Source organism: Garra rufa, chromosome 1 (genome assembly GCF_049309525.1).
Source record: "Garra rufa chromosome 1, GarRuf1.0, whole genome shotgun sequence".
Classification (NCBI taxonomy): domain Eukaryota; kingdom Metazoa; phylum Chordata; class Actinopteri; order Cypriniformes; family Cyprinidae; genus Garra; species Garra rufa.
Genome location: NC_133361.1, coordinates 5,473,654 through 5,489,217, shown reverse-complemented (window position 1 = coordinate 5,489,217; position 15,564 = coordinate 5,473,654). Strand labels below are relative to the sequence as shown.

The following is a 15,564-nucleotide window of genomic DNA, read 5'->3' as shown; positions in this document are numbered from 1 at the left end:
CCCTCCAATCTTCGATGTGAGGCGAAAATAAGCAGGTAAAGTACATGTTTTATATTTTGGTCATTATTTCTACTTAAATTATATTTGAGTCCTAGTATCTGAAATATTTTTGAATCGTTAAACCAGTGCGTGTTTTAAACTTTGGCTCTGCCCAGCAACGTTAACGTCGTTAGTCATTTAAAATCTTCAAAAAGTTTAAAATTTAGGTTTCATTTGATGGTACTGTGTATTTATTGATTTATTTTTGCTATATTTTATCTGAATCGTACTACATAATTTTGTAGTATTTGATTTTGCTATCAAGTAGGCTGACGTTAAAGGCTGTATCAGCGATTTCTAGCCTAAAAATAAAGTGTCAAATTCAGCTGACCTTTTTTCACGATCCGCTCGCTGCCTGCCCCATAAATTGTCTGTGAAAAAACCGCGTCTCTCTGGTCAGCCTAGGGTCCGAGATATGCCAAAAAAACAATCGGCACTACCAACCTTTACACAGAAAAACAAACATTGTTCCAACCAATCAGCGTCAGGGGTTTGGTGTTGTGGACTTTCGCTCCGCCTCCCTCACATCCCTGCACCAGTAGGAAAGTCCACAACACCAAACCCCTGACGCTGATTGGTTGGAACAATGTTTGTTTATGTGTGGAATGTTTGGTAGTGCCGATTGTTTTTTTGGCATATCTCGGACCGTAGGCTGACCACAGAGACGCGGTTTTTTCACAGACAATTTATGGGGCAGGCAACGAGCGGATCGTGATGAAAGGTCAGCTGAAATTGACACTTTGTTTTTCAGCCTAGAAATCGCTGATACAACCTTTAAAGTCCCTGAGGGAAAAATGAACGTTAAGTTAGGTCGTTAACGTTAGCTGGTTGTTTACATTAACGTTACTGTTATTACGGAATTATTGATGCAGTAAGTGCGAATATGTAAAAATTTTGCCAACTTTACCTAACTTCGACGCATAGTGCAATATTTTTAGTCAGTTTTTATATAACGTTACATCGTTGTTCAGGCGTCGTCTACAAGCTCAAAAATGCTGTTTTCCGAGGTGAGGTTGGATCACAATTCTGTATTCAGAAACAGATTCATTAGGAGTAACGCTTAAAGTGATCCAACCCCCTCAGAGCACTGTTCGTCGGCACTTTTCCCCTCTAACGTTACAAGCACTGGCTTAGCTGGTTTAGGCTGGTCCTGGACCAGTACATGACCACAAAGGACCAATATAAACCAGCAAAGGACCAGCTAAAACCAGCATCCCAGCATGAAAACCTAGCTAACCAGTATATGCTGATTTTTTTTCAACAGGGAGGCCTGGGTGTCTGCATAAGCATTTCTTGGCACGTGGTATTCTTCTTCCTGTGGACCATAGGTGCCTAACCTTATTATCTCTCCTCATATTTTCATAAATAATTTCATTTGGTTACCCTTTATATCTGTCTATGGATTAAAGAAGAATTAAATCAGTGAAAAGTATTAAAAAAATTGTAACTGGTGCATGAAAATACTCTGTTTTTGCCTTAAGTGTGTCACCTGAGGACCAGATGTTCTATAAAGTGGATCGGACAACCTTGCCCTCTAAAGTGGATTGTGCCAAACTTCCAAGTAAACCCTGCATAATTGTGTGTGGTATGTTTGAATGTTTTTAAAGGAAAACTATTTAAAATTTGCAGGAATTTAAGTTTGTCAGTGTAACTGATCCCTTCTTTTTCTTATGCATAACAACAGGAGGATCCCCTTTGACGGCAGAGAACTTTGTTTTCTGTTGACCAAGCCATAGTTAGCAGCCACATCACCATCTTCAGGGATGCTCCGAAGTTGTCATACAAATGCTTGAACATTTAAGGTAAAAAAGCACACACACACACACACTCTCTCTCTCTCTCTCTCTCTCTCTCTCTCTCTCTCTCTCTCTCTCACACACACACACACACACACACACACACACACACACGCTCGCACACACATCCTCACACACACACACACACACACACATGTTTGTTTTTGTGAATTGTGGGGACATTCCATAGACGTAATGGTTTTTATACTGTACAAACCGTACTTTCTATCACCCTACACCTTCCCTACACCTAAACCTAGCCCTCACAGGAGACTGTGCATATCTTTACATTCTCAAAAAAACGTATTCTGTATGATTTATAAGCCTTTTGAAAAGTGGGGACATGGGCAATGTCCTCATAAGTCACCCTCTCCTTGTAATACCTATGTCATACCCATGTTATTACACACATTTGTGTCCTGATATGTCACAAAAACATGCCCACACACACACACACACACACACACAGGTTTACATGTTTTATGGGGACATTCCATAGGCGTAATGGTTTTTATACTGTACAAACCGTACTTTCTATCGTCCTACACCTACCCTACACCTAAACCTAGCCCTCACAGGAGATTGTGCACACTTTTACTTCCTCAAAAAAACTCATTGTGCATGATTTATAAACCTGTTTCCTCATGGGGACCTGAGAAATGTCCCCACAAGGTCAAAATTTACTGGTATTCCTATCCTTGTGGGGACATTTGGTCCCCACAACGTGATGAATACCAGGTACACAAATACTTACACTCTCACACACGTATCCTCACACACTCACAATTACTCACATCCTCACACACACACAAATACTCACACTCTCACGTATCCTCACACACTCACAATTACTCGCATCCTCACACACACAAATACTTAGACTCTCACACATGTATCCTCACATACTCACACACAAATACTCACATTCTTACACGTGCATCCTCACACACACACAATTACTCACATACTCACACTCACACACAAATACACTCTTACACATGTATACTCACAATTACTCATACACTTTCACACACAAATACTCACACTCTTACACATGCATCCTCACACACACAAATACTTAGACTCTCACACATGTATCCTCACACACTCACATACTCACACACAAATACTCACACTCTTACACATGCATCCTCACACACACAAACTCACATACTCACACACACACACACACACACACACACACACACACACACACACACACACACAAATACACTCTTACACTTGTATACTCACAATTACTCACATACACTTTCACTCAAAAATACTCACACTCTTACACATGCATCCTCACACACACAAATACTTAGACTCTCACACATGTATCCTCACACTCACAATTACTCACATACACTCTCACACAAAAATACTTACACTCCCACACACATATCCTCACACACTCACAATTACTCACATACACTCTCACTCAAAAAATACTTACACTCCCACACACAATTACTCACATACTCACATTCTCACGTATCCTCACACACTCACACAATTACTCACATACTCACACTCTCATGTATCCTCTCACTCACAATTACTCACATACTCACATTCTCACGTATCCTCACACACTCACACAATTACTCACATACTCACATTCTCACGTATCCTCACACACTCACACAATTACTCACATACTCACACTCTCACACACAAATACTCACACTCTTACACATGCATCTTCACACACACAAATACTTAGACTCTCACACATGTATCCTCACACTCACAATTACTCACATACACTCTCACACAAAAATACTTACACTCCCACACACAATTACTCACATACTCACACACACACACACTCACACTCTTACACATGTATCCTCACACACTCACAATTACTCACATACACTCTCACACAAAAATACTTACACTCCCACACACATATCCTCACACACTCACAATTACTCACATACACTCTCACACAAAAAATACTTACACTCCCACACACAATTACTCACATACTCACATTCTCACGTATCCTCACACACTCACACAATTACTCACATACTCACATATCCTCACACACTCACACAATTACTCACATACTCACACTCTCATGTATCCTCTCATTCACAATTACTCACATACACTCTCACACAAAAATACTTACACTCCCACACACATATCCTCACACACTCACAATTACTCACATACACTCTCACACAAAAAATACTTACACTCCCACACACAATTACTCACATACTCACATTCTCACGTATCCTCACACACTCACACAATTACTCACATACTCACATTCTCCCGTATCCTCACACACTCACACAATTACTCACATACTCTCACACTCACAATTACTCACATACACTCTCACACAAAAATACTTACACTCCCACACACAATTACTCACATACTCACATTCTCACGTATCCTCACACACTCACACAATTACTCACATACTCACACTCTCACACACAAATACTCACACTCTTACACATGCATCTTCACACACACAAATATTTAGACTCTCACACATGTATCCTCACACTCACAATTACTCACATACACTCTCACACAAAAATACTTACACTCCCACACACATATCCTCACACACTCACAATTACTCACATACACTCTCACACAAAAAATACACTCCCACACACAATTACTCACATACTCACATTCTCACGTATCCTCACACACTCACACAATTACTCACATACTCACATTCTCACGTATCCTCACACACTCACACAATTACTCACATACTCTCACACTCACAATTACTCACATACACTCTCACACAAAAATACTTACACTCCCACACACAATTACTCACATACTCACATTCTCACGTATCCTCACACTCTCACACAATTACTCACATACTCACATTCTCACGTATCCTCACACACTCACACAATTACTCACATACTCTCACACTCACAATTACTCACATACACTCTCACACAAAAATACTTACACTCCCACACACAATTACTCACATACTCACATTCTCACGTATCCTCACACACTCACACAATTACTCACATACTCATATTCTCACGTATCCTCACACACTCACACAATTACTCACATACTCACACTCTCATGTATCCTCTCACTCACAATTACTCACATACACTCTCACACAAAAATACTTACACTCCCACACACATATCCTCACACACTCACAATTACTCACATACACTCTCACACAAAAAATACTTACACTCCCACACACAATTACTCACATACTCACATTCTCACGTATCCTCACACACTCACACAATTACTCACATACTCACATTCTCACGTATCCTCTCACTCACAATTACTCACATACACTCTCACACAAAAAATACTTACACTCCCACACACAATTACTCACATACTCACATTCTCACGTATCCTCACACACTCACACAATTACTCACATACTCTCACACTCACAATTACTCACATACACTCTCACACAAAAATACTTACACTCCCACACACAATTACTCACATACTCACATTCTCACGTATCCTCACACACTCACACAATTACTCACATACTCACACTCTCACACACAAATACTCACACTCTTACACATGCATCTTCACACACACAAATACTTAGACTCTCACACATGTATCCTCACACTCACAATTACTCACATACACTCTCACACAAAAATACTTACACTCCCACACACATATCCTCACACACTCACAATTACTCACATACACTCCCACACAAAAAATACTTACACTCCCACACACAATTACTCACATACTCACATTCTCACGTATCCTCACACACTCACACAATTACTCACATACTCACATTCTCACGTATCCTCACACTCTCACACAATTACTCACATACTCTCACACTCACAATTACTCACATACACTCTCACACAAAAATACTTACACTCCCACACACAATTACTCACATACTCACATTCTCACGTATCCTCACACACTCACACAATTACTCACATACTCACACTCTCACACACAAATACTCACACTCTTACACATGCATCTTCACACACACAAATACTTAGACTCTCACACATGTATCCTCACACTCACAATTACTCACATACACTCTCACACAAAAATACTTACACTCCCACACACATATCCTCACACACTCACAATTACTCACATACACTCTCACACAAAAAATACTTACACTCCCACACACAATTACTCACATACTCACATTCTCACGTATCCTCACACTCTCACACAATTACTCACATACTCACATTCTCACGTATCCTCACACACTCACACAATTACTCACGTACTCTCACACTCACAATTACTCACATACACTCTCACACAAAAATACTTACACTCCCACACACATATCCTCACACACTCACAATTACTCACATACACTCTCACACAAAAAATACTTACACTCCCACACACAATTACTCACATACTCACATTCTCACGTATCCTCACACACTCACACAATTACTCACATACTCACATTCTCACGTATCCTCTCACTCACAATTACTCACATACACTCTCACACAAAAAATACTTACACTCCCACACACAATTACTCACATACTCACATTCTCACGTATCCTCACACACTCACACAATTACTCACATACTCTCACACTCACAATTACTCACATACACTCTCACACAAAAATACTTACACTCCCACACACAATTACTCACATACTCACATTCTCACGTATCCTCACACACTCACACAATTACTCACATACTCACACTCTCACACACAAATACTCACACTCTTACACATGCATCTTCACACACACAAATACTTAGACTCTCACACATGTATCCTCACACTCACAATTACTCACATACACTCTCACACAAAAATACTTACACTCCCACACACATATCCTCACACACTCACAATTACTCACATACACTCCCACACAAAAAATACTTACACTCCCACACACAATTACTCACATACTCACATTCTCACGTATCCTCACACACTCACACAATTACTCACATACTCACATTCTCACGTATCCTCACACTCTCACACAATTACTCACATACTCTCACACTCACAATTACTCACATACACTCTCACACAAAAATACTTACACTCCCACACACAATTACTCACATACTCACATTCTCACGTATCCTCACACACTCACACAATTACTCACATACTCACACTCTCACACACAAATACTCACACTCTTACACATGCATCTTCACACACACAAATACTTAGACTCTCACACATGTATCCTCACACTCACAATTACTCACATACACTCTCACACAAAAATACTTACACTCCCACACACATATCCTCACACACTCACAATTACTCACATACACTCTCACACAAAAAATACTTACACTCCCACACACAATTACTCACATACTCACATTCTCACGTATCCTCACACTCTCACACAATTACTCACATACTCACATTCTCACGTATCCTCACACACTCACACAATTACTCACGTACTCTCACACTCACAATTACTCACATACACTCTCACACAAAAATACTTACACTCCCACACACAATTACTCACATACTCACATTCTCACGTATCCTCACACACTCACACAATTACTCACATACTCACACTCTCATGTATCCTCTCACTCACAATTACTCACATACACTCTCACACAAAAATACTTACACTCCCACACACATATCCTCACACACTCACAATTACTCACATACACTCTCACACAAAAAATACTTACACTCCCACACACAATTACTCACATACTCACATTCTCACGTATCCTCACACACTCACACAATTACTCACATACTCACACTCTCACACACAAATACTCACACTCTTACACATGCATCTTCACACACACAAATACTTAGACTCTCACACATGTATCCTCACACTCACAATTACTCACATACACTCTCACACAAAAATACTTACACTCCCACACACATATCCTCACACACTCACAATTACTCACATACACTCTCACACAAAAAATACTTACACTCCCACACACAATTACTCACATACTCACATTCTCACGTATCCTCACACTCTCACACAATTACTCACATACTCACATTCTCACGTATCCTCACACACTCACACAATTACTCACGTACTCTCACACTCACAATTACTCACATACACTCTCACACAAAAATACTTACACTCCCACACACAATTACTCACATACTCACATTCTCACGTATCCTCACACACTCACACAATTACTCACATACTCACACTCTCATGTATCCTCTCACTCACAATTACTCACATACACTCTCACACAAAAATACTTACACTCCCACACACATATCCTCACACACTCACAATTACTCACATACACTCTCACACAAAAAATACTTACACTCCCACACACAATTACTCACATACTCACATTCTCACGTATCCTCACACACTCACACAATTACTCACATACTCACACTCTCACACACAAATACTCACACTCTTACACATGCATCTTCACACACACAAATACTTAGACTCTCACACATGTATCCTCACACTCACAATTACTCACATACACTCTCACACAAAAATACTTACACTCCCACACACAATTACTCACATACTCACACACACACACTCACACTCTTACACATGTATCCTCACACACTCACAATTACTCACATACACTCTCACACACAAATACTTTCACTCCCACACGTAGCCTCACATACACAAATACACACACAAATACCCACATACGCATCGCGCACACACATCCTCACACCCACAGATTCTTATTACTCTGCTTTTATTAATAATATATTTAGAGCATATGTTACAGTCCATGTTTTATTACTAAGGATGTTTTTTCATTCAACAGATGCCTGTTTAAGATGAACCCCGAGAAGGGATTGACAGTGGAGAAAGACCACATCGATAAAGCAATCGGCAGTCAGTCCAAACATTTTTTCACTGATAAACCTAACTAACTGATTAATTTAAGATTGCAGACTATGAATGGATGGACTAAAAACTTTGAATGTCAGATCTGAATTAATCTGTTCACTGGTGGCTCAAGTTTTAAGGACAATTTAGTTATTGTTATTTGTTTACCAAACTGCTATATTGTTACAGTTTTAAACAATTTTTTTATTGTGTGTTGTTGCAGTTATTATATATATATTTTTTTATAATTTTATACTGTTGCCATTATAAATTATGTTGTTGCAGTTGTGACCTAATTTTACCTTTTGGACCATCTTTTATTGTTTCAGTTATGATCATTTTTAAAATATTTTATTTACAAACAAATTATTGAAGTGTTGTTGCAGTTTTTATCAAATGTTTATTGTTATACTACAGTTATGAACAAACTTGCTAGATTGTAGATGGGCTATAATCTTTATGTTGGTATATTGTTGCAGTTTTGAACAAAGAATAATATGAGTAAATTGCAGTTCTGAACAAACTATATTGATATATTCTTGAAGTTGAGATGTTATATTCTTGCAGATATGTGAATAAATTATTAAAAAACTGTTTTATGGCTGATTATTTGAATTAAAGCAGTGTTCAAAATGGATAATTGAATGGTTTTTACATTACTTTCCACAATATTTAAGTAAAGTTCCTTATTAAATATTAAAAGCTCAAGAAAATACAGAAAAAAACTGTTTTTTTGAATTACGGAAAATTACCGTAATTTAATGTGCCTGTTATTTTACGGTTTTTCCCTAGCTGCCGGAATTTTACCGTTTTTTTACGGATTTTTTTTTTACTATCATGAATCATAGTGTGTGGTGTATAAAGATTATAATCTTAGAATTCAAGAACCATTTGTTGACAGTCGTTTTTACAAAGATTTTTTTATAAACATGTTTAATATTTGCAACTGACACCAGCGATTATATGCCGCCATGTAGTGGAGATGCGTTCACTGTCAAACATCATTAGGCATTAATTTGGTCAGTTTGTCAGAAGAAATGTTATTGATTACAAGAAAAATGCAGATTTTCTTGTGATTTATTTCTCTTTTTTTAATTCATAACTTAACGCTATACAGATTTAAAGGATAACCATTGCCAAAATGCAACCTGGGCTGTTTTTTTTACTGTAAATGAGACAAACTTATATCTAAAAGCATAATTACGACAAACGAGCCGTTTTTGAGATTGACCGTGATTTCGTTTTGGGGTCAGTGTCCAGTGAATGGGAGTACTAGGGGCACTACTTTGAGCGCATCAAAATCAATATTTTTACAACACTAAGAAGACTCGACACACCATGAAACTTTGCTGGAAGTATCGCCTGGGTCTCTACACATGAACTCGAGCATTGAGAACATTGTTTGTGTACACAGAGTTTACTAAAAAGTAAGGTTTTGAACAACTCACTTTCACTGTTTGAGTTTCCGCTCGCGGCCGTCTTGCCAGTCAAGAAGTGTCGATCTCTGAATGTGAATGAATGGACTCCACAGGACGAAATATTAGGCTTATATGAGGCTCCTTTTACATCTAGAAGGTTACTATTGTTTTTCACTTGCGACAAAACAATGAATTAGCCGTGCACTTATATGGAAATATGCTTTAGGAGCTATCCATCCTCGCATTCAGAGATCGACACTTCTTGACTGGCAAGACGACCACGAGCGGAAACTCAAATAGTGAAAGTGAGTTGTTCAAAACTTTTTAGTAAACTCTGTGTACTCAAACAATGTTCTCAATGCTGGAGTTCATGAGTAGAGACCCAGGCCAGACTTTGAGCAAAGTTTGATGGTGTGTCGAGCTTTCTTAGTGTTGGAAAAATATTGATTTTGATGCGCTCAAAGTTATGCCCTTAGTACTAGAGGTCGACCGATATTGGTTTTTACTGATACCGATAGCTAGGTTAGACCACACTGGCCGATACTGATTAATTAACCGATAGTTTTTGAAAATAGATACTGAAAGGCAACTAAAATAGTGGGAATAGGGGTGGGAATCTTTACGTTTTAACAATAAAATTGCAGTTTCTATGCTTTTTGTTTGTTTATATTTGGAATCTCTGTATGTTAGTAGTACTCCCATTCACCGGCCATTGAAAACAAAACGAAATCACGGTCAATCTCAAAAACGGCTCGTTTGTCGTAATTATGCTTTTAGATATAAGTTTGTCTCGTTTACAGTAAAAAAAACAGCCCAGGTTGCATTTTGGCAATAGTTATCCTTTAAATAGTTTCGATTTCGATGAAAGTATACCTTAAATTATGTCATCGATTCTCTCATTTTAAAGTTGATCAATAATTATTTTATTTCGATCTGCAGTGTAATAAAAGTTAAGAAAAGGCCAGTTCCTTTTTTCTTAACATTTAACTTCTACAAATTTCTCATCAACTTTATAGGCTAAAGAATTTTCTTCATAATAAATATACAAACATAACAACACTTTAAAACTAAGTTTTCATATATAAATTCATAAATCACGAATATGACAAAATAAGATCTAAGAAATAAGAATAAGAGGTTCTCTGAAAATGTACAGAAAAAAAATCATACATGAGATCATTTTATATTATTGGTTGAAAAAAACTTTAAAAATAGTGCTAGAAATGTTATAATTAAGGAAATTAAACAGACCTAAGCATTTGGAAAGACATAATGAAATGCGTCTATTAATTCCAAACAGAAAGAGAAACGTCGGACATAATCAAACCATGTTCGAGACTGTGGCATTTATTAGGAACACCAACAGAGCATGAAAGCTAATGTTTTCTGTTATGTTAAGCACAAATTAAGAGAATTAAAACAAACCTTAACGTTTCAGGAAGTAAAACGTTTCAAATAAAGCTCCGGTGTTGTCCGCGGTGTTGTAGTTTGGTGTTTTAGGTGCTGCGGTTTTTGTCCACAGTCTTTTTTTTGTTTGTTTAGTTTAAATCACATGATCATTTGTGAAACAGACGGATGATGAGTATTTTGAATCTTCAGATCAGACTCGATGAATGAAGCTTGAAATTGTTGTGTTTCTCTCAGGCAGTGGCGGACTGGCCGTCTGGACGTTCGGGAGAATACCAGAACGGCCGCTGCAACAGGACGGCCGTCGGCCTCTGTGCACTGTGTGCGCTGTGCAGCCGTCACAGTTTTTTCTTCTTCTATTTTTTTGCTCATAATTTACTGTTGTTCTATGTCAAGATCGATAGGTGGCAACAATGCGCTTACAAGCCCATAGATGCGCAAGGCAAGCTCACTCGTCAATGCTTGTCACTCAACCGTTTACAAGTGCATGTGGGAGAAAGAACATGGATACTGCAGGTGTTGCTAATAGAGAAAAAAAAGGAAAGAAAAGGGTGTGAAGGAGGAGGCTGCGGCCGCAGCAGCACAGGGACATAGAGATGAGGGACAGGTGCAGGAACAGGGGGAAGTTCCCCATGAAGTGCATTGCAACTCGGCATGAGAGGAGGATAATTAGTGTTATTTCCTAGGTAATCTGACTTTAGCAAATGTAATTTCAGGTTGCTACATTTTTATCTATTCCCCAATGAAATAAAACTATTGCAGTTTTTACAGTTAGCTATAAAACACGATATAAACATGCCACTGCATTAACATGAAGGCAGAAGAAATATTTAATTAAACCGTTTTTGTGCACAGTGCAAAAACTCCATCTAATCAAGTCAAAAAATCTTGTTTCCTGCTAAAAAAGTATTTTTAAACTTGTTTCTTATATACTAAGCAAGAGTATAAGGTGTTAGATTATTAATCTTATATTGAGTATATATGCCTTATTTTTAGAATTCTTACCAAGTGTGATTTGTCTTATTTCATTGGTAGATTATTTCACTTAAGTTAAGAAATTTTCGACTAAAATCAAGTATTTTAAGGGTCAGGTTAGTCGAAAGCTTCTTAAATTAAGTGAAATAATCTGCCAATGAAACAAGAATTTGCTAAGAATTCTCAAAATAAGACAAATATACTCAAAATAAGATTAATAATATAACCTCTTCTGCTCTTGCTTAGTATATAAGTCTCAAAACAAGATCAAAAATACTTTTTAGCTGTAAACAAGATTTTTTTTTTTTTGACCTGGTTAGATGAAGTTTTTGCAGGGCCGTATTTTTTGCACAAATTAATTAAGAGATTAGTAAGTAAATATAGTTTAAGATTGCATGCCATTTCTACCATTTGTTTTTGTATGTTTTAGGTAGTCACCTCATCTGCATTTTTTTTTTAGCAGAGAGACATTAAAGAGGGCTGTTCTGTGAGTATTCTACACTATGCTTTTAACACATCTTTTAGTTAAAATCAGAGATAATGCTTTAATTTTGAAGGTAAAACATCATGGGTTAAGATTTAAGTATTTTGAGACCCGTGTCGGCTGCTGATTAGCTTTCACACACATCTGTTGTTGTGGGCTGAGCTGAGTCAAAGTCCAGGGCTGTTTTTTAGTCCCAGTCCGCCACTGCTCTCAGGGATCCTGAATCTGATGAAGGACAGATCTGATCATCCTCATTTGCATTCAACGTCTCTGTGTCCAGAGGATGAACATCATCATCATCATCATCATCATCATCATGGCTGACTTACTCAAACTAAGGGCTTTTGTTGTTGTTTTGCTTCATTCAGAACTTCTTAATTCTAATTTCTGCATCCGTTTCTCATCAATGCAGTTGAATCTTCTAGACGTGATCTGAAAACCTGTTGTTTCTGCTGTCATTAAAGCATTGTTTCTGAAAAGCTGTTTTGAAGCCATATGTATTGTGAAAGTAATACAAATTCACAACCTATTCCTCTGTCTCATTATTCGTTCACATTCACACTGTTTTAAATTATTTATTAATTCAGAGTGAAACGATTCAGTTTTTAATTTAAACAATTTTAATCTAAGCATTTATTCACTAGTTTGCTGTTACTGGTTCTGTTTTTGTGTAATATATACCTCTAAAAAATTAAAAAAAAAAAAAAAAAAAATTAAAAATCAGCCTAATAGTTAAGAATTAGTCTTACAGAAATGGCTGAGTGTCTGGATGGTGGTGCCAAAAACTTTCACAGATGACATCTGAATTCCTGACCAGTTAATAATTCATAATCATGTCAGATTAAGTTTAAACCTCTTTGAACTCCAGTACATCTGAGCGACTACTAAGTTTGCACTTCTTACTTTTGTGCTTTAAATCAAGTGAAATTTAAAAGAAGTACTGATTTTAGTGGAGGAATTGTTGGAGTGCCTGTACTTTTACTTCATCCACCACTGAGTTTGATAATCTTTTGTATTTGTTTTATATCTGTGTGCAAATGCGAGATGGATGAGGATTGATGGTCTGACCTGAGATCAGAGCTGTTACTAAACTCATTAATGATGAATAATTAAACTGACAGCCGAGTGAATTTGGTGATGAATCAAACTGTTGTTGCTGAGTGACTCTGAAACAGATTAAATTTGAGTTGGATTGAGGTGTGACACTTAGGTTTTGGTCACAATTACTAATTTTCATAGTGACTGACAAGTGACCCTGCACAGTAAGTTTGATTGACTGGCGATCTGACCAAACATATCACTGAATCCACCATTTTGTCTGACAAACAAATCAGGAGTAGATTAAAGTCAGTGGACTTGAATTAAAAAAAAATGTGTGTGTATTGACATGTTTCCACAAATTAAATAACATACCTTCTGACGTTCATTCGTGTTTATTTTCACACTTTAAGTAAATATCTGTCATAAAACAAATGACAGTTTTTTTAAACAGAAAACAATATTATTTTTCTTACCCCATTGTCAGATTATTTTGCTTGTTTCAAGCAAAACACTTAATTTGGACTTGTTTTTTCTGAAAACGAGAAAATTATTTTTACTCGTCTAGAAAATCAGTTGTGATTTAATAATTTCTAGATATTTTGGCTGGAAACAAGACTAAAGTAAGAAAAATCTAAAGTAAGAAAAGCATTTTTTTTTGCAGTGTGTAAAATACATTTTATTATTAAGCAAAATGTCCTACACACTAACTACAACTGTGTTGGGTAAAAACTGCTGAGAGGCCAGGAAAGAGCTAGGAAGGCTCAGTACAACAAGATCATTTTCAGTTGCAACAAGTTTACTGAAGAGATGCCACCAACCAGTGTCCATTTGAGTGTATTAATCTCATAAATAAATAAGTAGATAAAATAACAAAAACAATTACTGAAACTGCATAACACAAAGAAGAAAAGCTGTCAGTAGCAAAACTTAAAGCTCAAACCACTTGCAGGGGCACTACTTACAATCTTTAAAACATGTCTCACATCAGACATGCACTTCTCTTAGTTCAACAGTTGCAGCTTTCTCGATCGTCATCACAAACTATAATATATAATTTACCAAAACTAATAAAAACTTCTTAAAACACTGAAAATGTAGCATTTGTATGTCCTGTCTCTAACGCTACATTTTAACATGAAATATAATGTTTTAAACTTATAAAGGGGTGCTAATTACAAAGACAGGTGATTGTGATACACTGATGATGAGAACAGGAACTCCAAATATGGGCATGAGGACAAAACCAAGACACACAGAACAACAGAGCTGTTGAGAGCTGTAGAATTTGCATGTCCTGTCTCGAACACTACATTTTAACATGAAATATGTTTATTTTGCATTTTTGTGTACCTTCATATCCCACCAGTGCTTCAAATATTTCAAATTAATTTCAAAAGAAATTAGTATATTTTAGATATCCCCACACCCCCTACCATATCCTCATCTATAGTACTGTAACTGAGTAATATTAACAGGAATGA

The 15,564-nt window shown here is 37.1% G+C and overlaps 1 long non-coding RNA gene across 1 annotated transcript; it reads left to right on the top strand.

Annotated features, from left to right (window-relative positions):
- The first annotated feature begins 1,518 nt into the window (after positions 1 to 1,518).
- On the top strand, positions 1,519 to 8,891 carry LOC141328620 (uncharacterized). Its single transcript, XR_012355182.1, has 3 exons — positions 1,519 to 1,624; positions 1,724 to 1,841; positions 8,694 to 8,891. It is a non-coding gene; the product is annotated as an uncharacterized lncRNA (long non-coding RNA).
- The last annotated feature ends 6,673 nt before the right edge of the window (positions 8,892 to 15,564 follow it).